Here is a 27,871-nt window from a genome sequence, read left to right as displayed (position 1 = left end):
GGTTTTTGGAGTGCTAGACTGGACCAAAAAAAATGAAACTATTCCAAATTTAATAGTGGCTATCCTTTGCGTAACACATACATCTACTTCAGTCTCACCAACCAATTATGGGGGCTGATCACTGCATAAATATTCAATTCATTTATTCTAAATGAGTTTATGTATTTGGGATATTAAGATGAAATGCAGAATAGTATATTATCTAGGTCATTAAACAAAGTCACTATAATTACTTATTCCATGATTCAGTTTATTTTAGTTTAGGATTGTTACCCAAAGAATAATCATTCCAAGATCTGTATCCAAAGTTATTAAATTAGATGGTCTAGAAAGCTGGAAGGAATAGTTACCTGTCTCTTCCTATTTTTCACAGAAATCATGTGTTCTACTCCATGGCAACTACAAGGTGAAGAATGTTCTGAAATCAAAGTAGAATGACTAGTTGAAGAAAAAATAGATTGAATTTCAGTTTAAATGTATTTCATTTAGCAGGCTTTGAATGCTTTGAACAATACAGTATTTCTGTTCATAATTTCCCCCAACCCCTATCCCAGCAGCAAACATATCTGTTACAACTAGGTAATATATACAGTAGAAACATTTTAAGATATGTAAATATTGAGAGATAAGTTATGGTTAATATGTATTTTTTTAAAGTAATGTAAATATGTTGAAATAAGTGAAATTGGCTGGAAATGCTTCTTAGTTCTATGGATGTGAGAATTGAAAAGAAAAAAAATAAATGTTGAATACAATAGAAATGAAATAGTTAAGAAGTGTGTTGTGAAACAGAGATATGGTCAAGAATGAAGAAGCTTTTTGGATGAGAAGTGAAAAGTCTTCAAGCAAAAACAAAGAAAGTTCAGTTGCCTTTTGGAAAAAAAAAAAACCTTTGGGATAACATGACCTGAATGACTGAGAATCTCCACAGACATTCAGTCAAGAATGAATAGAAACAGGGATTAAATACAAAGTAAAATTGCCAGTAGTAAAGAAGTACTTTGAGATGTCTTGGTCACAACAAAATCTAATCATAAACGTTTTTATGTTTACACTCTTCTTTTCATTCAGGAGCTCAAAAGATTACACAATATTACCTTCTGTCATATATATGAAGGAAAAGCAAATGGGTAGTGATAGCCAAATATAGAAAAATCTGCAGTTAGACAGAGTTTGTGAAATCCTGGAAAGGAAACAAGAAAGCAGTTTAAATATCCAAAGGCAATGTATAAAGAAATATATAAAGAAATGATATGATATGATATAAATAACATGATTTAAAATGGGTGAAATATATGCAGAAATTGAACAGATAGTGTGAACTAGATTTAGATTTCATTTTCTTTTACCAACTTCTTGCTTTCTTTAGCTTACTTTTTCTTCTTTATTCCATGTGCTATTCCAAAAGGTAAGAGCATAATAAGAATGCACGTTTCCAGCATCTGAAATGAAAATGAAAAGGTTAGAATACTATTTATCTTTCTGAATATTTTCACTTATCATACCAATAAACTGATTTACAGGAAGGAGTTGACAGAAAGGGGTCTCAAATCCTTACAGGAGAATGCTGTTGCTCAGTTTGCAAGACATTGTCATTTTTAAATACCTTTGTAATAAAAAAAGATGGGTGCTTGATTACACAACCTTAATAATTTTTAAAGTTTTTTTATTAATCAGTAACATTGTAGACACAGAGCACATTATAAATTGCATCTTCTCTCAAAGAGCTGAGAATGAAGTTAATGACCAATACACCCAAACTATCTCTTGCTCTTGAAAACAATGTTGAGTTATTTTGTATGGAATCTTCTAAGGCAGCATTGGTTAAGAAAAAATGGATTGCTTCAAATAATTTTATACAAAATACAACAAATCTTGGGAAACTAATATCCCCCCCTTTTTTAAAAAAGTATTAGTTTATTCATGCACTGGTTGTTCAAAATCTAATTAGATATGGTAAGCTTGAATTACAGATAACCCATTAAAACCCCTTAAATATGAACAATTTATAAGCAATTCAGTAATTTAATGCTTCTTCTGATTTTCTTAGACTAAAACAGAAAGACAAAAATGTGTACAATTTTATGTGTATGTCTATATATGGATATATAAGAGAAATAGAGACAACAATAGTAAAATATATTTCATTACCAGAGAAGGATCTGGCACATGGTGAATTACAGCAATAGCATTTAGATTTATATCTTGACCCATAGTAATTTATAGCACTATCTGGGCAGTTTACAATGTAGAAGCATTATTTGCATGTCGCCCCCAACAATCTGAGTCCTCATTTTACTGATCTTGGAAGGATGGAAGACAGAGTCAACATTGAGCCCCATCAGGGTCGAACTCCAGGCTGTGGGCAGAGTTTGCCTGCAATACTATTTTTTAAGCATTCCTCCACTAGGGATTATAAATTAAATAGGACTATAACATAACAAAAACAGTTTTATTTAATGAACTACTGAAGTTTTCCATTTTCACAAAGACACATGAATATGTTAGTTTCTGTCATAAATCTGGTCAGATTTGGGGTTATGGATAAGAATAATTTTAAAACAAATTAATTTGATCTCAAAACTGATCTCATATTCCTCATTTGCATGGAAGCTCATCTGCTGTAGAAGCTAATATTTCCCATTCTTGAGAAAATTATATTGCCATCTTTTATATCTGTGTTATATCTCTTACCTGAAAACCTCAATAGAGTCAAAGTCACCTCCATAACATCAGGGCTGATGGATGCTGAATTGAGCAATAGGGCTAATGAATCCCTAAAAAACTCAGTTTACATGAGTCTGTCCAGAGTGCAGTGCAGGTGATAGTGAAGTGTCACCAAGGGACTTTCCAGCACAAGTCCACTCATAAAAGCTCACTGGGTAACTCTGGATTAGTCATAATCTGTTAGCCCATCCTAAACCTCTGGGCTGGCTTGTTTGTTTTGTGAGAAAAGAATGGAAGTCAGAATGCATAGCATAAACGTAACATAATGTAATGTAACATAACATAACATCTTAATATAACATTTTTATGGATGAAAGGCAAGAACTAAATCTCATAAAGAAATAAAATTAATTAATAGCCAATGTGACAACTGTTGCTTTATAATAAATATTCCTGAATAAATAGACTTCTACAGGCAGACTGGGTTGGAAATAGTTAGGCAGCATACAAAAATCCAGAAACTTTTGAGGAAGAATTTTATTCTAGAAAAGCTGAGACACCACTATGAAAGAATTCTAGAGACTGATATGCATTATGTGAGCCTTATTTATCCTAAATTACTGACCAAATTCTTCCAGCATTTTCTCTTGTGAAACCATGCAAAATCCTTTCCATCTATATCTTGTTTTGGTAACAGACCAATCGGGTATTAAATTGTTTTCCTGTCACACTGGTATTGTAAAGTTATATTATGGATAAAAATGTACACATAAAGCCGTAATACTCCTATACCTAGAATCAGTAGTAGGATTAACTCCTGTTTCTCTCCCTTTCCACACCACACAATCAAGCTGAATTGTATCTCTGCAGTGTATCACAATAACCGGTGTATTGGAGCTTTAGAGTTCCTGAGCTCCTTTTTCATGCATTGGTATTGTAAATACGATGTATACTTTCATTGTGCCATGCCAGTACTGATTTTTCTCTACTTGAAGTGTCAGGGCAGAAATCCATATAACAGAAAATCTCCCAGTCATCACTAATATATTTTAACGCTTATTCTTAAGAGCAAAATAAAGACCAGTTCATTCATACTGGGATCCTATATAAAATTGGAGGTACATGCCAATGAAGAAAACATGGGCCATTCTTCAAGGACACATGAGAAATAACACAGGTCTTAACATGAAAAAGCTTGTGATAATTTAAGTATTCTATTTTTAATAAGAACTGAAACTATCTCCCAAATAAATCTCTTCATAGTATATAAATATAATTTGCTTTTCTTTTAGAAAATATTTAATAATATTGTGACTTAACTTGACATTATATCAGATTTTGAACATATTTTTTGTTCTTTGTGCTAAACAACTCATAATCAAACTATCAGGATCATAAAGCCAAAAGCCAAAAATATCAAGAAGAAGAAAAAATAGCGTGTATCTCTTTTCCAAGTCTGTTAAATTAAAATAATTACTTTTAATATATTTTGCAATTCTTTTTGCAAAAAATGAATGTCAATTTGAAATTAGCAGAATCAGATATCAAAAAGAAGATTTAATCTAAATAGTTTGTTCTCAGAATTATACTGTATTCTAACAAAAGTTCCGTCACTTTAACATTTAAGAATAGTGGAAATGAGAATATAAATATCCACTGTAATATAGGCTGTAGTAACTCATTGATTTTAACTAGCAAAACCCCAGATGCATAAACATCTTAAAGAAGATTCTGTGCATCATCATCATGAAGTAAGTCATGATCATCAAATATTTGGCAGGTTTTCTTATTAAGGAACTCATTTTCACAAACAAGGCCAAATTATTAACCAAATCTCATAGTTCTTGAGATATCTATATATAGTGACATGGCTATATGGAATAAAAGATTGGTTTTGATCCCCAGTGCCATCAAACACTTTATTAAGACTAATGGCATATTTTCAAAAGTCTCATGTGACACATACTTGGTAGGACTGAGTCCTTCCTCCAAATTTCATAGTGAATCATTTATATTGTATATTATGAAAAATGACATGTCTGTAGATAGATCAAGATTAGTTTGTTTCCCTAACCATTTTCTTTCTTCACCCTTCCTGGGGTCTGTACAATTTCCTGCTACTTGGAAGGTTAAATTACAAAATAGGTGATTTTACTCATTATTTTTTATATTTATACCCATAAATGTTATACATTCTTTATGATAGTTTCATGATATTTTAAAACATTTACGCTCTCAGCAACCTCTAATAAAAACAACATACTAGAAAGCAAAGCTTTTAGAGGGTCTTCAATTATAAATTAAATAAAAATGATAAGTTGATATTGACATATCATTCTTGCAGTTGTGTTCATTATTGACTTTATTTTCAATGTTTATAAATGTAGCAAATAAGGCAAAATAGATTTTTGTAACAAAAATAGATTTTTATAACATAAATTCTGAGATTACATTGCCAGGAACAAATTGCTTTTAACATCGTTACATTATAAAATAAGATTATAACACATCAAAACATCAAAAGATGAACATTTTATTGCCAAGCCAATAGTGCAAGGTAAAGTAAAATATCTCTAGCTTTATTCTATTTACTGCTTGATACTGTGTTTGTTTACCCAGCAGTGTCTGATATTGTCACAGAATTTACTTTCATTCAGAAATGCATAGACTACAGTCATAATGTAGGTAGTTCGCTGGTGTGAAAATTGCAGTGAAACATGGCAAACAGTTTCATTTTGTTTGCAGTAGGAAAGGGCAATGAAGATGTTAAAAGTTAATAATGATGTGTCAGGTTTGTGAATCACAGCAAAATGGGAATGTGTAACTAGTGAGAGTATGTCACACATGTCACTCATTATATTGTGCCTAGAATGAACCTGCGGTCCCACTGAATTGCACTTCAGTGGAAACTGACATCCAGTTTGCTAACAAAATAGGGCCTCAAAGAAAGGCCCTTTTATATGTCCTTTAAATAGTCTAGGCTCAGTGGAGAGGCTTCTATTGTTAACTAATTTTTTTCTGAAAGGATTTGTGAACATCAGGTATTTAGCACATGGATACTGAACTTGTGGACAGCTCTGTAAATATAGTTACTACATTTAGCTAAAATGAAACAACCTGAGTTTAAGAGGATCCTCCCACAAAGAAAATCTGATAAAATAAAAATTACATCTACATTAATTATCATACTCTCACAGCAAGCCTCCTATTTTAGAGGCAAATAACTTGGAAAACTGTAATTATTCTTTTGGCAATTGTGTCTCTGTTTAACACTTATGGAAATTCTTCTTTTTGATTGCATTGCTGATAGTTTCCATCTTAATTTTTCATAAAAAATTATTACATGCATTGTTATTGCTTATGGAGTTCTGTCATCTCATTAGTTGATTAATCATAAAAGCTTTTTATTAATTCATCAATGTATTAATTTGCTTAATCATTGAATTCAGTACCCAAAGTTTCCTCATACAATGTTTCATTATATGACATATCCTTTGGTGAGGTAAAGGAAATAACCATTTTTTTTAATGGGAATCCAAATTCTGGCCAAATAACTATGTTTGGAATATCCACATGAATGTTTTTTTTTTAGCTGAGTAAGTTGTAGGAATGCACTGACACTTCCTCTTATTTCAATAAATGAAAGGAAATCACATAGTTAGGTGGTTTTTTAAAAAAAATATTACCTTTTAAAAATTTGAATTTCTGATTTTTACTGTCAGTCATGATGCCTACAGACACAATGGAATTTTTCTTGGATACAGCTTATTTCTGTATCAGTAACCATACTGAGGGTTTGATCTATAGTTATATTGCACCAAACATGCAGGGTTTTTTATATTATTCTAACAGCTTTGGTAAATAGATCTTCGCTGAAGTGATAATACATTTGTGCCATGACAAATAGATAGGTTAGATTGAGATGGGTATTATTTTAAAAATATTAATATTCCTATGGAATATTAGCAGTGGTGGGATTCAGCACCACTTCAGCAGAACTGGTAGCTAAGTTTTGGTTGCCCAGGCCCAGAATGGATTTCTGGAAGTGGCATCCACACAAAGAATTGGTTGTTCACATATTTGAATCCCACCACTGAATATTAGGGTATTTGTTTCCTACAAGAATGAAGTTAATCCATTGGAACTCATCATTTTCAAATGTTCTAGACATTTTAAATAGGTAGGTAATGATGACTTGGAAATTGAAGTATATTGTACAGATTTTTGGAAAGAACTATTTTTAGGTCTACATAGGGTTTTCACTGAAAATGTTATGGATATGATGGTAGAGCAGTGTCAAAATAACAGTGTTTTTTCACCAAAGAAAAATTTTATACTTTAGCAAAAAAAGAGAGAAATAATTTTAAATTATTTTCATTTCCCTTATTGAATTTATTTGTGATTGGAAAGAAAAACAAGGCAACACTGATGCCAAAAGAACATTTTATCCCTTATGTAAATATTATGGCATCAGTGCTCACTTTAGAAATGAAATTTGGGATATTTAAAAATAATCCTTAGTGATGCCACACAATGGAATTTCTCCCCACAGACTTTTAGCTGACTTTGACTAGGCTCACAGGGTGCTAAATCATTAATTGGTGTTAATTGGATATGGCTTTAAAGACACAACATTTTTGCAAATAAAGTTTTACAAATCATAACTTAAGGGATATGGGAAATCATCTATTCTCTTAGTAGATCTATATTCTTGTATGTAACTATTTATATTTAACTTACTGTTCTGATATCCCTATTGTTTGGTTACAAATTACTGTTGATTACTTCAGGAGGAACTAATCACCATGTCTCATTTTTCCTTGACTTGGCAACATTTTAATGCTTGAATTTCCCATAGCAAGGAATCCAGATTCAAGAAAAATATCTGAGTTTTATTAAGCTGGGTGGAGCAGTCCTTGAGAGTACATTAGCAGTAACAACACAGCAGCATCAATCAGGAGATGGCACACCTTCCAAGCAATAGAAGGCAAGAGGAATGGATGTAGAACTAATATCTTCCTATCATTACTCTCAACTGACAAAAGGAAGAGAAACCACGTAAAAAGGATCAGTAAGAACGTGAGGAGAAAAAAGGGTGGTGTCTCTGGCTGTGATGCCCTAGAGATATTTGACTGATACAGAGATTTAATTTTTGTTTGAAGAAACTTACTTTGATTTTAAATGATGAGTAATGATTTAATAAAAGAGAGACTTTTATCACCAGTTAGCTGTTAGTCATTATTGTAATGCATTTCTTTATGATGTTTTATTGAACTACAAAACACTGTTGTTAGCTTCCACTCATTTGAGGATTTATTTTCTGGATGTTGCTCCTGTAAGAGCAAAACTTGCTTTAGCCTCCATTATTTAAAAAAAAAAATAGGTCCACGAATATAATGGTATTTTTTTTGTGGGGTTTTTTAGAGCTGGAGAAAGAAAATGTATGGTGAAGGATGATAGAGACAAATTAAACAAATAAATATTGCATGCATGAGTGCATTGCATGGTAGACACTAACCGCTTTTCTGGAATTTCAGGTGGGAGCACTCTATTATATAAAATCTCAAAGTTCTTTTTAAAGAATAAAAGGACTCTTTAAAAAGGACTCTTTAAAAATATTTAATAAATCTTAAATCTTTAGGGATAAAACAAATAAAACAAAATGTCACCACATATAATAAATTATGATGCTTTTCATTTATCTTCTCTGAGATCATACCTAGTAAAAATATTTCTGGCTTTAATTCAAATTTTATTTTCAAAATTTTCTAGATGTTTTGATGTACTTTTAGTAATTTGGAGTATTTCTACATAACAACCACATATGATAAAACAGTCTTTGTTGTGGCATTTACAACATGTATTGATTTATGCATTTTGGTAATCGTTGCTGTAATTATATCCCATCTGTCTGTAGAAAATTTAGTACCAATTTTCCATAGGATGTAGCTTGGTGTAAATTTTATTCATTTTTTTTCCATTAGTCTTTGCCCCTCTGTATTGCTATTGCATTCTTGAAATTTTGCATCTATTTTACCATGCAGTTTTTAATTTGCTTTTTCTCCATATCATATTTAAATAGCAATTTGTAAATATACTCTATAAAAATAATCTTGATTAGGAACAAGTATTTCAAGTACTTTAATTTTTCTCAAAATCCTTCCATTTTCTTTAAAGCGGCTTTTTAATTTCTAGTTATTTGCAAATGCATTAACCATGCTAGACATTATCTTCATTAAGCAATTCTTGTTGTGTCTTTATTTCTTTTGTCCAACTGTATCAGGTTGGCATGTGCAATCTGATTTTCCTTATTGTAATTATTTTTGAGGGAGGAAACATTTGTTAGTAATGCTAATGATGAAATCTTTACTCTTATCCTTGATTTTAGAGAATTTTAAAATTTAAAGACTTTCTCATATAACATCTCTCAACAGATCCTTGTTTTCTTTTGTTTCTTTGTATCATTTGTTACTTTTTTTCATTAAGTTAAGTGCATGCTATTATCTTTTCTTTCTTTTCATTAAAGCATCCAAAATCTTTGATAATTTTTATCAACTGTTGTTTGGAACTTTGTAGTTGCGTGCTTATTAATACTACATCATCTGAATAACATTTCATCTTTTATTACTCACTTTGAATTTTTATCCTGATTATCTGTTTACTTTTACAAATCTTGTTGGTCAAGATTTCCAGAGCAAATACAAAAAGTAAAGGGACATTAGCCACTTCTTGTGCCTTTACTAACAGAAAAGCTTAAGTAAGCAGATCTTGGACTTGAAGAAGCAAGATAGAAAGGGTATTAATGCTTTTGAACATTGATATTGAAGAAGATTCCTGAAAATCCTAGGGTCACCCAAATCCCCAAACAAAGGGATTGTCAAACAAATCAAGCAGAAATCTTACTAAGGGCACAAATGTTCAAGCTCAAAATATCATACTTACTATCACATTATACCAAGATGCAACTCTGTAGAGAAATCTTCAATATTAGGAAATGTGTCAAGAAATAAAATAATGACAAACAGCAAGGTGGGTGGACTCAGCTGCAGCAGTGCAGGATGCACTGTTGGAAGATCTGACTGACCAGGTTTCGGGGCAGATCTTCCTGGAGAAAATTTATCATTGTGGTTGCTAATAATTGACACTAATTTAAATGTACAGTATTTGTCTATTTATTCTCTCTCTCTCTCTCTCTCTCTCTCTCTCTCTCTCTCTCTCTCTCTCTCTCTCTCTCTCTCTCTCTCTCTCTCTCTCTCTCTCTCTCTCTCTCTCTCTCCCTCCCTCCCTCAAGGTAGTCCTTGATTTATATCCATTGGTTTGGCAACCACTCAAAGTTACAAGAGCTCTGAAAAAAGTTACAACCACCCTTTATTCTTATGACCGTTGCAGCATCCCCATGGTCATATGATAAATATTTGGATGCTTGGCAACTGCCATGCATTTATGATGGTTGCAGCATACTGGAGTCAGGTAACTGCCATTTGCGATCTTTCCAGCAGTCAAGGACTATCTATCCTGACAAACTCTTAGTTTTCACCTGTCAGTGAACACTGAATGTGCCATTAAAGAGCTTATATAACACAGCCACTCATTCAACCCCATTTTCTTATTCATTGCTTTCTGTGCACATTGGAATAAGCTGAAGTCTCCAGAAACAACTTGCTTTATTGCTGGGCTATATTTTCATCCCTTGTCCCAAAGGTGCTTTTTCAAGAGGCAAGTGGAGTTTCTTGTTTTTTCTTTGAAGACGTTTAGCTTCTCATCCAAGAAGCTTTTTCAGCTCTGACTAAATGATAGGGAATGGAAGGATTTCCCCACCATTCAGTCAGAGTTCTTGGATGAGAAGTGAAATGTCTTTAAAGAAAAAACAAGAAAGTCCAGTTGCCTCTTGAAAAAGCATCTTTGGGACATGACCTGGATGACTGAGAATCTCCATAGACATTTCCATCCCTTGTTCTAAAACAGAATAGTTTTTCCTTCCTCTGATGAGTACATACCTAAAATGTAAACAATAGAGGTTCATCTCTATATTCTTAAGCAAACAAAGCTTAAGTATAATAACTCTGTTTGAGCACATTTCCCCTTCCACTGCCTTTGTTCTTAATTCCATTTCTTCCACTTCTCTCTTGCCTACAATTAAATTGCAAAACTCTGCCTGCTGTTGACACCATTACTCCATTTGATGACACCATTACTCCATTTAATAGCAATTTCATGGAAATAAGAAAGCTTGGAGAAATACAAGTAGTATTTATTAAAAGCTTTAAAGGATGAATTTGAGATTTAAGGCTTTCAGGATTCTTTAGTGCAGTCATCTCCACTATGTTCACAAGACACTATAATTTCCAGGAGTCATTTTATAACCCTTTATTCTTACTCACAGCAGGTGTGGGAGTTGTGATTTTTAGCTGTACCTAATAATAGAATTATTGTACTGTAATTGTTTGCTTTGCAGAACACAAAATATTATTTGTATGACTTGTTTGAATCCTAAATTTATTCAGTCCAAATCCTGAGCTTTCCTCTTATTCTCCTTAGTAAAGTTCTGGAACACATATCTGGAAAACAGCATATTTTTAGTGCGTTGTACTGCTTGAACAAAATTATTTTAAAAATCTGAGCCTTTTCCTCATTTCTTTCCAACTGTTAATTAATTCCTCTTATGCAAGATATTTCTGTATTTAAGTTTTGACCATCACACTTAGAATTTAATTCTACCATCTTTTAGTTTCATTTTTTGGGGGGTGTCTTAGCATGCTTCTGTAATATTGTGAAGTATTTTCTCTCCCTCCCTCCCTCCCTCTTTCCCTCCCTCCCTCCCCTTCCCCCTCCCCTTCGCCCACACCCAAAAACCAGATACTGCATGCTGCATGAAGTAAGGCATTATTTTTAATCATTTATGTGATTTTTATCCAATCAACCTCCATGTCTATATCATTATCTCTTTTTCTATTTCTTACCCTGTTATTTGGCCTACATCTATCTCAGCTTAGTCTTGTGTTGTATTTTGATTCTTCTCCACTGTTGTTTTCCTTTCTCTGCTACTTGGTTTCAAAACATCAGTCACAGTGGTAGGTCTCTTCAGCATACCACTTTTGGTTTTAGAGAAAGAGAACCTCCTTGTTTATATGGGGAACCATTGCCAAAAATTGTCTCCTTGTGCAATGGACAATAACCAAATCTAGCTATGAACAAATGCTTCCTGCTAAGAAAAGTTGCTCAAGCTTTTTGCCTGTCAAGTACTCTAAGGTCTCGTGAATCCAAATAGCAAACATTGTAATGCACTGGGTCTCAAAACCCTATAAGACTGTAAACAAAAAAAAATGTAAATGATTGTGTGACAATCCACATTTAGGGTTTAAAAACCTATTAAAATGCTATAGAAAGAAACAAAAGTGTGAATTGCAAGGGAGAGATTCAAGAGGCATTTGATAACAGAATTCCTAACATGAAGCTATCCTTTGTAGATGTTTATTGTCTTGTGAGGTTAAAAAAAAGACTTTATATAATACCTTTATTGCTAACAAAACCAATGTTCTTCTTTCCTGCTGAGGATGCCTACACTCTTGACTTTGCCATGAAGATTTCTTCACATTAGGACCCCCAAATAAATAAGCAGAACTGAGAATACGCCCTTGCAGACACACAAACTCATGTTGGTTTCAGAAACTGTGGCCTCTCATTTAGCGTAAAAATAACCTTTTGATTTCTGCCAAAAGGAAATTCAGAAGATGGCTCCAATTGCCAAGAGAAAGGAAGGGAAAGGAAAATTGTTAAAAGCAGATGTTGAAAACCAATCCAAACCCCTCAGCTGATCAAACTGTCTTGTACAAACATACAATAAACTTTAGCAGTTAACCAGAATACCATCACACCAGAAATTAGGAGAAAGAAAGAATCAAGAATCTGAATCTCATGTGCATGGATATGGATAGCATGACAGTTTGCAAAGGGACAGAAAAAATTATTACCATCCCCACCTCTCCCAAGGCGGTTATTAGTCAATCAGATTTCTAATTACTAAATCTTACCTGATATTGAAAAAGTGTATTTGGAGCATGCTAGCAGAGAGTTTATATATGTTGACAAAAGTGTTTACACCTTAATGGCAGATTCCAATATTATCTGGAAGAAAAAAAGGATTTGCATATTGAAGCTCATTTGCAGAATATATGCTTTTCATGAAGAATATAAGGGCCAATTCCTAGCATATCTAGGTAGTCAAGGTTTGACATTTAAAGAACTGTGGCTAGTCAATGTGGGATAGTAATTTTTAGTCCAAAGCCCAAGAATTCGTGCAGTCACTAAAAGCCTCAGTCTTCCAAATTCCTCCAAAGTCTTCAATGAACTGTAATTAATTAAATACACATGGAGCAGTCAAATTAACAATGTTGAACTAATTAATTTAAATTAAATTCAAATATACATTTAACTAAATCAATTTTAATTTTCATCCCAACCATCTTCTGTAGAACCTTTGAAGAGCGCCCATATCAGGAAAAAATTTGCATAGTTTTAGTGTGGAAAATGGTATGTAGATGAATAGATGGGCCTTATATACTGAGGATTTATAAATCACTACTTGCAACTTACTACATAAAATGTATTATTACATAAAATGGTGTCTGGTTTCCTTAAATGTTTCCATTCTAATTTAAGGGCATTGAAAATCACAGGTTCAGAATCTTTATAGACATGGAACTGGTTGCACACTTCTTTACAATAAAAATAATTTCCTCCCTACCCCAAATATACTATATGATGTCAGATTAAACCAATGTCTTGAAGGGTGGAGCAGAATAAGCTGTACATAATATGACTGTGTGAAGCTTTGCTTTGGAGATTTCAGTTAAAATAGTTTCAATCAACATTCCAGATTGAACAGTAGTAGCTGTCCTTTGTGCTATTATTGGTCCAAACATGGAGTTATAGGAAAGGAGCATTGTCCATCTATAATGCTTGCCCTGAGGAGACACCATACATAAACCAGGGTCTGGGACCTTTAGGCTCCCATCATTGGCCACACCCACTTTGCCTCCAGCCATCAACTTCAGCCCATTCACAGCCAGCTTTCCTCCTCTGCTGGCCCTATTCTGGCCCTCTGCCCATCACCCTTCAGTCCAGTGCATTTGCCCAGACACTCTTTGGGTGTTTCGCTCTATGGGACAAGAAGTCACCAGCCAATCAGGTGGCAGGCAGAAATTATGGCCCAACCGAGAGGGTTATGAGGAGAATGTGATTGGTGACAGGAGACAGCAACATCTGGGGGTGCGGCAGACAAATGCTGCTTGTGGTGGAAGAGGGAAGAAGGGCATCATCGGTAAGTGCAGCTGCTGGCTAGAGGGGCAAATGGTGTAGTGCATGGTGGGAGTGGCAGCTGAACTGCCCATTCAGCATCTTCTGGCATGCAGCTTCTAGCATTACATGGAGGGTGTTGGGGATGTGGCAGGTGAAAAGCAGTGGTGCACAGCTTCTGGCATTGTGGGGAACGTGTGGCAGGTGAACACCAATGGCGTGTGGCTTGTGGCATTGCGGGAGGTAGTGGTGCAGCAGCTGAACTGCTCATTCAGCTCAGGCCAGAGTTCAAGCGCAGAGGCAATGGAGGGAAGGGTGGACAAAAAGGGAAGCCGCTGCTCCATAGTATATTTTTTTAAGCTGTCAGAAGCTCTGTCTGCTCCCCACACCTGATCCTGCCAGCCTGACACCGAACAGGCAGTTCACCTGCTGTGCCCCCCTGCAACACCAGAAGCTGCATGCCACAGTCATTCACCTGACGCATCCCCCCTCACAGCCCCACAGCCCCTGCATCACCCATTGCACACTGCCCCCACAGCACCATTGCTTCTGCCTGCCATCTGATTGCCTGGGGGCTATTTGTCCCATGCAGCCAAAGGCCTGGGACAAAGGGGGTGTGGGTGAATGGGCTGGGCCAAAGCGTAAGTGGCCCATTGGCTGTGGAGAATGGCCAGGGTTGGATCAGCAGAGAAGGAAATCTGGCTGTATATGGGCTGAGGCAGGTGGCAGAGGGCAAAGGAGGTGTGGCCAAGGGTCTGTGCCTAAATGTCCCATTCCAATAAACCAATAGGATCAGTTGCTCTACATTTACTTTGGTTTTCATAGTAGTGAGTCACCAGTTACTATGACTCTTTTCTTTGCTGTTTGAAGATTGCAGCCATGTACCCTTTGAGGTCTGGGATCCACTTTCCCCCCCCCCCCCCTTTATTCTGTAGAATCTGTGTTCCTTCCATTGCAACACAGCTTATTCCCTTGTCTTTGTAATGGAGCAATTCTATGTTTTTCTATTGTAGCTTGCCATTTTTTTGTAGATCTGGTAAGTATTAATCTTTTTTGCCTTTCCAATCCCTTTTCCCCAAGGATTATCAAAGATTTGTATTTGCTGCTAATATATGCCAAGTTATTTTAAGACAGAAATATAACATGCCACAAATGTTAAGGTCATGACTACAGATTATGGCTCCTTTATCTTCACTTTTGTTACTTAAGATATCAATAAGAGGCTTAGTGGGGAAAATTGTTAATGTTTCCCCCTTAATTTCCCCGTCACTGACAAATCCTGTCCATCTTTGTGCGTTTAATGGCTTCCTTATTTTCCTCTTATACTGTATTATCTGCTTGTTCAGCTGATGAGTCAATCTTCACCTATAATGTGATAAACATTGAAATGGTCCAGTCCATTCTGCTAACTATTTGAGCATTAGCTATACCAACTGCTGGGAGTTATTGTTTAATAACATCTGGAAAATTATTAACAGACTGACAGGAATGGATGACAGAAGGCAGGAGCAGCGTGCAGACCAACGGGCTAGAAAGGAAGGGAGGGCTGATGGCAAGCCTTTTGGAACATTGGGTCTGAATGTGCAGCCTGGAATGAGTAGGAGGGAGTGGTTAGAGAGCACACCGGCAGCAATGGTGCTGGGAGGGAGGAGATTGACAAGGATGAGAGAGGGGAAAAGTGTGGAATTGGAGTGCAAAAAAGAGAAGGCGGGACAACCCAGGCAATTACAGTTAATCAGGAAGGATGGCCCTATCACACGGGCAATGAGTAAGCAGTTAGACCAGCAAGATGTATAAAAAGAATCTCCCCACCCCCTAAGCCTCACTCTGAGGACGCTGGCAGGGGACCAGCGAAAGCTAAGTTGTTTCTTTTAACATTGTAAATAGTTGTTTTTATTGTTTTTAAATATCTTTTTAGCAATAAACAACTGGTTTATACCTCTCCCGGAGATCGAAGGTTGTGTTATTGAACAAATATGCCCAGGATTCGCATTTTTACAGCTATTAAGGACATATATATATAATAAAGGTAAAAAAGGATATATGCAGTGTTATCTTCATTTTAGATATCAAAAGGGTCTCTCTCTCTGTCTCTCTCTCCCTCTCTCCCTCCCTCTCTCTCTTTCTGCCCTTGGTCTGCCAGTCCTCTTCCCCCCCTCTCTCTCTTTCTTTCTCTTTCTCCCCCGCTCTCTCCCCCTCTCTCTGATCTTCTGCTCACCTGGCAAGCTGGCTTCAAGCTGTTCTCCAACAAGCTCAGGGGTAGGCAATCTCGGCTCTTTTATGACTCATGGACTTCAACTCCCAGAATTCCTGAGTCAGCATAGCTGGGCTAGCTAGCTCTCTCCTGCCCTTCCTGCTTCCTGCTTCATGCAGAGACGCAGCAAAGGGAGGAGCCCCACCCAAAAAGCTTTTCAGCTTGGCGGAGAACACCGTGAGTCCACTCTCTTTTACACACACACAGACAGACACACACACACACATACAAACACAGAGAGAGAGAGAGAGACTGAGAGAGAAGCAGGGAAGCGCAAGTGCCTCTCTCTGTCTCTGTCTCTCTTTGCAAATGGCAGAGGGGGCTGGGAGCCACAGGGGAAGGCTCAAAGAGCCGCATGCGGCTCTGGAGCCACAGGTTGCCAACCTGTGCCCTATGCTGTTGGTTGTGCATCTCCTTACTCCATAGAACTTTAGGGTGTGCCCAGATGACATGTAAAAAAGGATTATCTACATTTTCATGACTTTTATGTGTTTATCACATTCAAGCTCGCTAACATAGGCTGAACTAAGTAATAAAATATTTCTGAATTTCTAATATACATTCTGAATACATATACCATATTCTGTGATAGCACTAGATGTAGAAACTTCATCTATTGATATAGCTAATATCATTAATAAGCTTTTATAATTAGTGATATCAATTTGAACAAGTGTATATGAATCTATTCTCTTTTTTTTTAAAGTCACTTTAATGTTATGCTTATCTGTAGTTAATTAAATTCACTTGTTCCTGTTTAATTTCTCCTAATTTTGACAGGAAGCACATATTGTGTAAAATTATTAGTATAATGAAACTATTGTGCTAATTTTCTAGTTGTGATTGACATTCTTTCTATTTTTTAAACACAATGTTTAAATGTTTGAACATAATCTGTTTTTTTCCTCAGTGTGTTTAATATCTGCTACACTGTCTATGTACATATCATAAGAAAACAAAACCAAGCATAACACACTACTCATAAATTGTTTTAATTTATATTGGTGAAATTAATGCACTGATCTTAAAATTGTTTTAATTTATACTGGTGAAATTATCTTGAAACCCAGTACATGAACTGAAAAGAGAGGTTGTATTGCTTAAAGCATTTAGCAAAGCATTTATATTTATCTGTTTAGTTCAGTCTCGTTTGATTTATGAGAAAATTGCAGGAAAAGTGGAGAATAGAAGCCTATGTTTGCCTTAAGATATGTGCATTAATTTAGTCAGCTGCTCCATCAATTGTATTATAATGTTTGCAGCCATGTTTATAGGGATTAATGACTAATGAGAAGGATTAATGGCCCTGGGTAAATATGAAAACTGTTAATCTCAACTAGTAACGAATTCACTGAGCTATGTACTGAAATGAAATTATTATAATTATTGGTCTTATGGCATGGACTTCATTTAAATTTTCTTTCCTGTTTCATTTTTCTTTTGTGCTTTTGGCAACATATGAACATTGTTGTTTTCATTAGGCATTTATGTAATATCACAGGCTTGCAATTTACAGCTTTAACATTTTGAATATTTAAATCTTATTTTTATTATTTGCTGATATGTGGACTTTTATCCATCCTAACCAGGTCTTTGGGCCAGGCATCTCATCCTGTGCCAGGGTGTAATTCAACATCTCACAGAGCTGATCCTTTAGATCAGGGCTGTCAAACTGCCGGCCCATGGGCCGGATGCATCACAAGGAAACCGTGTCCATCCCATTGCTGGCAATGGGGGAAAAGTTCCGATACGTCGTGCGACGTCACATGATGTCGCGAGTTTGACATGTCTGCTTTAGATTGTAATAACAGTAGACAGCCCCTTTGCTTAATAAGGGAGAAAATAAAATTATCATGGTCATGTGGATCTGTAGTAACCCATCCCAAACAATATAAGCATTATCTTCAACTTATTGTAGCCTGTAAGCCTGCAGAAGCAGTTTTTCTCTAGTTTTTAAAAGTTAATTTAATAACAACAGAACATCTTAGGGGTAAAGTATTTCCATTCCTACTCAATCTCTCTCCAAAAGTCCTAAAGTGCTATTTTGGAGAGAAATGAGAATGGTGGTGAGATGTGTAAGAGTGCTTATCTGTAATGGTAGGTTGGACTGACCTTGGGAGATGGGGAAACGGGAGACCTGCTACCTAGCAATCAGATGAGAGGGGAGGAGCCTGCAGCTGCATAATGGTTAGAGAAAGAAACTCAGAATGTATCCAACTTAATCAGATTGTAAAAAGAGACAGCAGGAGACCCGAACTTTCAGACTTTCAAGTTTCTGTTAATGTGGCCTTACAATAAATCAAATTAGTTCATCTGGTTGTGGTTTCTGTTTGGTTTATCTGGAAGGGCTGAAATTATCATTCAGAGCCATCCTGGTCTCACAGCACGTAAAAAAAAAAATCCCCTCCCTCTCCACAGAAAACAAATAGCATTGGGGAAAATGTTATTTGTCATTTGAGGGATTTTCCCATTCTTATCTCTAATTTTTGAATACACATGCACATACATGCACAAAATATTTATTTTTTTCCTTTTATATATTAGAATTATAATATTTTATTAGACCATCTATTAGATTTATATCATCCTTTTGGTCAAAATCTTAAGATGGCATACCTAGCAGTCATCCTATTTGCTCACACAAGAACAATCAGCTGGTCTGATGGTGACTAATTGGGCCAATGTGACCTGTGTGCTGACTTGAATTGTGACCTCCCTAATGCCAATCTCACACCTAAATCACTGTACCATGATGTATATAATATACTGTATAGTACAATAGAGTGTAGAGTGTAGAGTATATTTACTACACACTATATATTGTATATACAGTGAGAGCCAGTTTGGTCTAGTGGTTAAAACACTGGGCTAGAAAGTAAGAGACTGTGAGTTCAAATCCCCCATAGCCATGAAAGCCAGCTATGCTTCCTTGGGCCAGTTATTGTCTCTCAGCCCAACTCATCTCACAGGGTTGCTGTTGTTGGAAAACAGGAGGAGGAAGGTGTGTTGGATACGTTTGCTTTACTGCCTTGGGTTAAAAGTGGATGTTAAATAAATAAAATAAAACAAATAAATATTGCATATATTAAATACATAGATTATTCCAAGTGAGAAAGTTTGGGGAGCATTTCCTTGGTGATTGTATACCTGTAAACATTAATTGTCTTGAAAGTAATTATCTGTATATATGAATTACATTTTTTTAAGAGAATTGAACTATTCTTCCTTTGGAACTGAAATCTAATCTCTCACAAGGATTTTGCTTTAATAATTGCTAAAATATTGAATTATCTTGTGAGTGGAAATGAGGAGTTATTTGCTCAATAGCAGAATGCTTAATAATATCAGGACTCAGAATATAATCTAACAGATTTCTGGTGTTGTTTAGTCCAATGCACTTCTGAGCCAAGGGCTGTTAGCAATCCATCTATTACTACTCATGGCCAGGAAATTGCTTGTTTTTATTATACACACCACTCCAGATGCAATCAGCTAGGAAAAAAAATAAAAAACCCTTCATAAAGATACTCACAAGAAGACAAAAATGTGTTTTGATTTTATAGGATTTTAAAGGAAGACAAGGTAGCTAGACAAGCAAAAATGTTTGCTTATCTTAGAAGAAGCTGCTACATTTGGGTGATAAATGGAACCAGTATCTTTTTCTAGTCTCAATGAAAGCAGTGAAACTGAATATATAACCCCATTTTTCAATGCTAACAAACTACTTGAAAAATCAGGCTTTAAATGCATTCCTGGCTATCTTATATTTGTGCTTACCTAACCCAACAACTTTTAGACCATTAAGTACAGTCTGTTTCCTCTCTTACTTTTTTTTTTCACAGCATTTTTTCTTCATCCTAAAAATACATTTTAAATGTAGTTTGATAGATATAAAATATTCAAGTCTATAGAAACTGCAGACTGAGTCTACTAACCTATGATAAAAGAAGCAATTTAGAGAGCAACGGTTAATTCCCATGCCAAGCTGTCACTTGTTCATTCAATATTTAATGATAATCACAATTAAACATTTCATGGAATTGGCTGTAGGAAATAAGAATGGTAACTGAACATTTTGTCTGTGGTGGCCTTTTCACAATCCTGAATGTTCTTCTGTTACCAAGAATGAAAACAAATCCCTATTTAGTTAGAAAAAATACCCCTGGAGTTTAGTAAGAATGATTTTCAAGTTTATTATATAGCTAGATAGCTATACTATATCTTTACTCCATGACTGATCCCTGAGCATTTGTAAGCTTGAATTGATTGAGATTCAAGTCAATTTGTCACTCAGGTATAATATCAATGATATTATAGTTTCATCATGGTAGTTGCTGAAACTTTGCTTCCAAGAAGGAACACAAGAGTCAAACCAACCATTGAATTATTTTTTTTTTTAGATATCATCAAAACATCAAAAATATTCTTCACATGAAACCTAAAAAGGAAAAAGATGCTTTTTCTTCCAAAAGAATAACAACTGTAGTCTTTGAAAAAAGACAAATGAATGTAGGGTTGAAATCAAAACTAATTTTTTTTTAGTACCAATCTCACAGAAACAGAAAAATCCATATTTGAAATTAGCCCTTAACATGGCACTGCAGTTTACTAAACTTCACCTGTCATGTTTTATTTGTTTGGTTATTATATCCATTGAGACAAAAATGCCATCATGTTTTTTATATATCAGACAGCAGAAAGACTTACCCAGGTAGTAATGGTAAAGAAGTTAGGACCATTTTGGAAAACAGTAATATTAACATCTTCTAGAAAACATCCAGTCAGATAAATTAAATTCATTCGGTTACAATATTCTTTGTAGAAAAGAACTAAAAAAAATCTAAAATAAATTATCCTCTTTCTTTGGAGTGAACAAAAGATTGGCTTATCAGATCTTCTTCAAATTGCTTGCACCATCAATTCTTGGAAACATGTCAGATACAAACAAAACCTATAAGGAGTTGTCCTGAACTACTGCTGTTGGAAAGCATTATGCTAGAGCAGGAGTCTTCAAACTTGGCCCTTTTATGACTTGTGGACTTCAACTCCCAGAATTCCTCAGCCAGGCGTGCCTAGCTGAGGAATTCTGGAAGTTGAAGTCCACAAGTCATAAAAGGGCCAAGTTTGAAGACCCCTGTGCTAGAGGCTTGTGATTCCAAACACAATCTTCAGAGGTCAAATGTTTGCAGTATTCTATTTAAATTGGATGTTTATTCCTTTGCCTGTTTAAAGAAACTGTAGCTCCCACCAATTAATCTTACCTTATTTAAAACAAACAAGTAAACTATATACAGTATATATATGTAGAACTAGCAGTCCTTGCTTAACAATTGTTCAAAGTTATGACAGATTTTAAAATAGCTCATCTCGTCCTCCAAGCTACAACTGCCACACCCATTCACCCACCTCCCCATACACATACACATAGTTATATGATTGCATTTTAAACACCTGGCAAACAGCTTGCATTAATGATCTGCTGCAATGTCTTCAGTCGTGTGACTGAATTTTTCTGGCAGAAAATGACACAAAATATCCATTCGATATGCTGGATTCAATTACCATGTGGTTGGCTTAATGACCATGGTTATTCACTTAACAACCATTGGAAATATGATCATAAAATTGAATCAAATTATTATGAGATTATCTATATAATTATCTTTGCAAGGCATCCAGTGGTGGGATTCAGCCAGTTCACACCAGTTTGGCAGAACCGATAGCTAATTTTTTGTTCCCCAGGCCCAGAATGGACTTCCGGAAGCAGCATCCACACAGAGAACCGGTTGTTCACATATTTGAATCCAACCACTGAAGGCATCTAGATGTTGGCAAAGTATAAATCATGGGATAATCAAAGATTTCTCTTCTCTCTTTTTTCTTCCTTTCAAGATGACATAAGCAGACTATAGCCAATGTTAATAACATGTCAAGAATCTTCTTGCCATATTAGCAATTTTAAAGTTACAATGACAATCTCAGTTGTTTGTAATGTGTTCCCTGGCCTTTTAACTGTGCTCATTATACATCACTTAAGAAAGCTAGCCTGATGCTAATTTTCTTCTAATCTTCATTTTTATAACTGCCTATTCCAAATCAGTCCTAGCAAACATAAAACCTACTCTACAGTACAGTAGAAGCACGCAGAACTGGCATAGGAATCCACAAAAGGAGGAAGCAATAAAATGTATATCATGATACAAATTTGACCCACATGCTTGTGGTAGCATCAGGATGCAAGTAAGTAAGGTACAATTTGCGTCATAAAAATACTGAATGTTTTTTATCATTCTGACATAATCTCACTTTGCTGTGAAGGCCTAGTTCTTGCCTGAGGCAGAAAATAATGTGCCAACTTTTATATTGTATATAAGACAACCGGACAGACAAATGAACACTTTTTTAAGATGGACAACACAGTAGCATTCACTGTTGTCTCTATAGGCATACAGACCTGTTTCCAACATCTTCTTTTGCCTAATTTCTGTTATAATGAGCAGAATGAGGCTCTATACATTCTGCTACATTATATTGTATAGCCTGCCCTGGGCTTTTATTTCTCAGTAACTCTAAATAGTGTTACATTAATATGTTAGAACTTTTATTTTTAAAAAATTCTTGTCATTTTAAATATGTGCAAAGAATCTGATTAAGAAATCTTAATCCAAATCAGTCATCATTACTTTGATGAACTTGAATATGCTGGCATATCAGTAAATCACAGGCTCTTTACAAGACTATCTCTGATTCTCCCCCTCTTTCTCAGAAACCCTTTATTTATTTTTCTTTTTATTCACTCATTCACTCAATTAGATTTAGGCATCACACAGCCCCAAAATGATTTGGGCCACACCCAATTTAAAACAAAGCACCAAAGTAGAATATACAAAATACAGTATAAAGCATGAAAGATCAGCATTTGTCCAAACAGCACACAGGTTTAGTCTAACAAGGGGCCTCTACCCCAGGCCAAGTTTTCAAGGACCTCAAGACACTGACACAGTGGGAGTGGGAGTCACATTAATCTCTGAGAAGATCTCATTTCAGAATGCAAATGCCATGAAAGAGAAGGCACACTTCCTGGATCCTAACAGCTGGCACTGTTTAATTGAGGACCCTGGAGCACACAAATAGTATAAATGCTAAGTGGATCAGTAGACGATGGCAGAAAGGGAGTGTTAAGTCCTGGGAATAATGGCGCTTGAGACGATTCATCTCTAAGTCTTTATTGTTTGCTCCACTCTCGAACAACGACAACCCCAGAGGCGCGCAAGCCTCTATTTATACTCTCCGATCCCCGGGCAATTCCCCCAGTCACAAGGTAGTCCTTTCCCGCCTTGCGCATGCGCGCAAGACTGGCGCCGGTCAGTCTGGTCCCGGGCAGCTTTTGCAAATGCCCGGGACTCTTGCAACTTCCCACGCCTGCTTCTGCAGGCACGGGACACAACACCCCTCCCCCCTAGAATTAACAATGCTGCACCCGACATGGACGCCACCTTTGGTAGAAGGGTGTCCACCGCGTCCACCGCGTCCGATGCAATGAATCTCAGCTGGGCCCTTGTCCTGACGATCCTTGGACCTTCTCCCAGCTGTTTGGTAACGCTTGTCCACCTTCGTGTGGATGGTTGCAGTCACTGGAGTGCTCCGAGTGGGCCGCCGAATCTTGGCAACTCCAATTTCAGATGTCTCAGTTGATTTCTCCAGCTCGCTGATCTCTCTGTTGAAATGTGTGCCTCCAAAGTCCTGGTCGAAGATCAGTGTCGTCTGTGTAGCCGCACGCACCCTCCAGCGATTTCGTACTGGCAGGATAACGCTGACTACCACGCCGTTCGAGGATCAGGGTCGTCTTCTTCAGCCGCACGCACCCTCCAGCGATTTCGTACTGGCAGAATAACGCTGACTTCCACGCCGTTTCTTTCCCGGACTTCTTTGGGTGAGTCTTCTAGCTTTTCTTAGCTGTAGAGACTGTATCCCACCTTCGTCGCCAGTGTTAAGTCCTGGGAATAATGGTGCTTGAGATGATTCATCTCTAACAAGTCTTTATTGTTTGCTCCACTCTCGAACAACGACAACCCCAGAGGCGCGCAAGCCTCTATTTATACTCTCCGATCCCCGGGCAATTCCCCCAGTCACAAGGTAGTCCTTTCCCGCCTTGCGCATGCGCGCAAGACCGGCGCCGGTCAGTCTGGTCCCGGGCAGCTTTTGCAAATGCCCGGGACTCTTGCAACTTCCCGCGCCTGCTTCTGCAGGCACGGGACACAACAGGGAGTCTTTTAGATAACATGCTCTATGCTATGTAAGTCTTTACAAATGATAAGCAGAACCATGATTGCGCCTTGAAGTACACCAATAACCATGCAGTGGTGTCACATGGACATATTGAGGCATGTCCAATACTGGATGTATCACTGTACTCTGGACCAGTTAAAACTTCTGAGTGGTGTTAACAGGCAATACCATGTAAAGAATATTGCAGTAGTCAAGTCATTAGGTGATTAGGACAAGAGTGATGATCTGAAGGGACTCTCAATCTAGGATTGGTTGCAATAGGTGCACAAGATAAAGTTCTGCAAAGGCCATCTTGGCCACAGCTGCAACCTTTCAAGCAGAACAGTGACTCCAAAACAACCCTCAGGATTACAGATGAACCTTGAATAGGGAAGTGCAATCCCATTCAAGATTAAAGATTAAAAATCTAAGCGATACTAGTTTCCACAGCCATACAATTTTGACAGGATTAAATTAGTTGGTTTTGCGAGAGAGAGAGAGAGAGAGAGAGAGAGAGAGAGAGAGAGAGAGAGAGAGAGAGAGAGAGAGAGAATTGGTAGGGGAAAAAAACCCAACCTAATTTCAGTCTTTGAATATGACTCCACTGGGCTATAACTCTATTTCTTTGGACTTTTTGAAGCAAAAATGATAATTACAATAAGCTTAATTATATATTGATTTACTCAATATATATATAATGAAGGTGGTGGTAATGGGTATGATAATGAAAATAATGTAATTACACTGAATAAGATTTCTAAAAGATGTGACTTATTATGAAACATTTTTTCCACAAGTGAAAACCACATTAGGGAAAGCATTCCAGACCTTGGATAAAACAGATCCATTCCAGGCTTGCAACAGTATTTTTTCCATAAGGACTACTTTGGAACATATAACAAAATTGTAGTATTTATAAATTTTCTTCCCTAAATATGTCACCATTATTTGTATTTAATAACTGGAATATAAGAAGAGAAGCAGGCTTAATCTGTCAGCTCTGATGAAAGCCAAGTAACATTGAGTTCTTTCTCTCCCTTAACTGTACTTGTATAAAAATTAATATTTAATTTTTTTGGAGAAGACTCCTGAAATACCACAGTCAGCCAAGGAAATAAACCAATGGATCACTGAAGAAATCAACCTTGAGTTTTTACTTGAGGCAAAAATGGCCAGACTCAAATTATTCTGCTTTAGACTCATTATCACCCAACCCTTTGGAAAAGGTTCTAATGCTGGAGATGATGTTGAGGAGCCTGGAAGGGAGGAGAAATCAAGCATCGTGTTAGTCTGGAGTTCTGCACAATCACTAAAGGGTCACAGTCCAACGTTTCTTTGGAACTTTACCTAATTGTTCCCAGGAGTAAGCTGCCAGACTGGGGAGATTTCTGTATTATAGCTAGAACATAATAAAGTGGTTGGTTCAGGATCTGTATATGTGGGCATGGCAGAGATGGAAGGAAATTATCATCATCACCATCATCAACATCATCATCATCATCCTAAAGGTGCTTTTCAAAAGGCAACTGGATTTTCTTGGGGTTTTTTTTTCTTGAAAACATTTCATTTCTCATCCAAGAAGCTTCTTCAGTTATGACTGAATGGTGGAGAATAGAAGGATTTATATTCTTTGTAGTCATCAGGTTGTTAGCACTCTGAAGGTAGGTTGTTAGCTCTCTGGGAGTCACTGAGGCCACTGGAGATTTATCTATACCTCAGGGTCACCTGAATCAGAGTGCAAATGGGTGTGGAACCTTCCTGGGACTGCTGGAAGATGAAAAGCACCTTTGGGACAACCATGACCTAGATGATTGAGAATTTCCATAGACATCATCACCATCATCAACTATCATTTGTGGAGAAGCAATACTTCCTCAGAATTCAAAAATTAAAGACGTTCTAACCAATATTGAGGTCTAAAGCAGTTGCATCTGAGATTTTTAATAAGTAAAATCAATTATTAACTCTTCAGCATTAGGCCCAGATTCGGTTTATCAATTTTTGTTACTCTAGCATTTATTTTTGCAAAGACATATTTATAGTTTAAGATGAATAATTATTGTTAATAAGAATTTTTCCATGTGCTAGATCAGGGGTGTCAAACTGACAGCCCATGGATCAGATGGGTCATACCCACCCCAGCTCCACGAAGGCAAAAAACATCATGATACGCCACGTGATGCAATTGAGTACAACACCTGTTAAGTCTGGAGAATAATGGCGCTTGAGACGAAGCATCTCTAACAAGTCTTTATTGTTTGCTTCCATTCTACGAACAACCAGAGCAGAGGCACGCAGGCCTCTATTTATACCCTCTGATCCCCGGGCAAGTTCAACCAATCATGAGGCGGGCTTTTTCCGCCTTGCGCATGCGCACAAGGCCGGCGCCGCTCAGTCTGGTCCCGGGCAGCTTCTGCAAATGCCCGGGACTCTTGCAACGTCCCGAGCCTGCCTCTTGCAGGCTCAGGACACAACACCCCTTCCCCCTGGATGAAATAAAATGGCGCCCACATGGACGCCATCCTATAGATGGTAATATAATTAATGATGAGTTAATGTTACACAATGTATAAGGTGTGAGACTGTTCCTTTGAACCAGATCCAGTGGCCCCCCGACCTTGTTTTCTTAAAGACAACCAGTCAGTACTTTTAGATCAGCTATTGCTATATACCTGCTCACCTTATGTAATCGGCTAGGTATTTGGGAGGGCCTTTTACCCTGAGCGACCTTCTCAGACTTGGAGAGTTTGTATTGTTATCCCCGTTGCTGCTTGTACTAGGTGAAGTGCCCTGTGCATGACCAGTGACTTCAGCTTGACTTTCCAGCCCGTCTCCCGTATTTGAGCAGTCATAGCCCTGTTGGTCGCTAAACCTGGTTGATCTACCCTCAATGGAGTTGTCTAACCCCTGTGAGTTCATTCCCGTGTTTCCTGAAGGAGTGTGGGATTCCTGGCTCGTTTCTGTAGTGCTAGAGACTAGGGATGCCTCCCTGTTAGCCCTGATGCGTGAGGACATCCTTCTCTGAGCCCTTTCAGTAAGGGACGTGTTTCCCTTTTGTATTGCCTGCTCTCTTGCATGTTGTGAGTTGTGAGTATGCTCCCAGGTATTCTCCGTGTCTGGAGTATTGCTTGTTAGGGGTGGATAATTAGTCTGCCACCAGTGGGACTCCCAGGCTGGAGTGTGTGTGTGGGTGTCTATGTACTCCCTTTCCCAATAACTGCTACCTGAAGCACCTGTGGAAGTTGGGTGTTGAGTACCCGTTTCCCTTCCCAAAGCCAACGTAGGCTGTTGATTTTGAATCCCAGAATGCATTTCCCATTTCTCCTCCCCCCCTAGAGGAGACTGAGAAGGAACCATAGGCGAGTCCCGCCTCACACGTAATTGATC

This window comes from Protobothrops mucrosquamatus, unplaced genomic scaffold, assembly GCF_001527695.2.
Source record: "Protobothrops mucrosquamatus isolate PMUCROS unplaced genomic scaffold, P.Mucros_1.0 scaffold_280, whole genome shotgun sequence".
In the NCBI taxonomy this organism is placed as follows: Eukaryota; Metazoa; Chordata; class Lepidosauria; order Squamata; family Viperidae; genus Protobothrops; species Protobothrops mucrosquamatus.
This window is presented reverse-complemented; position numbering follows the sequence as displayed.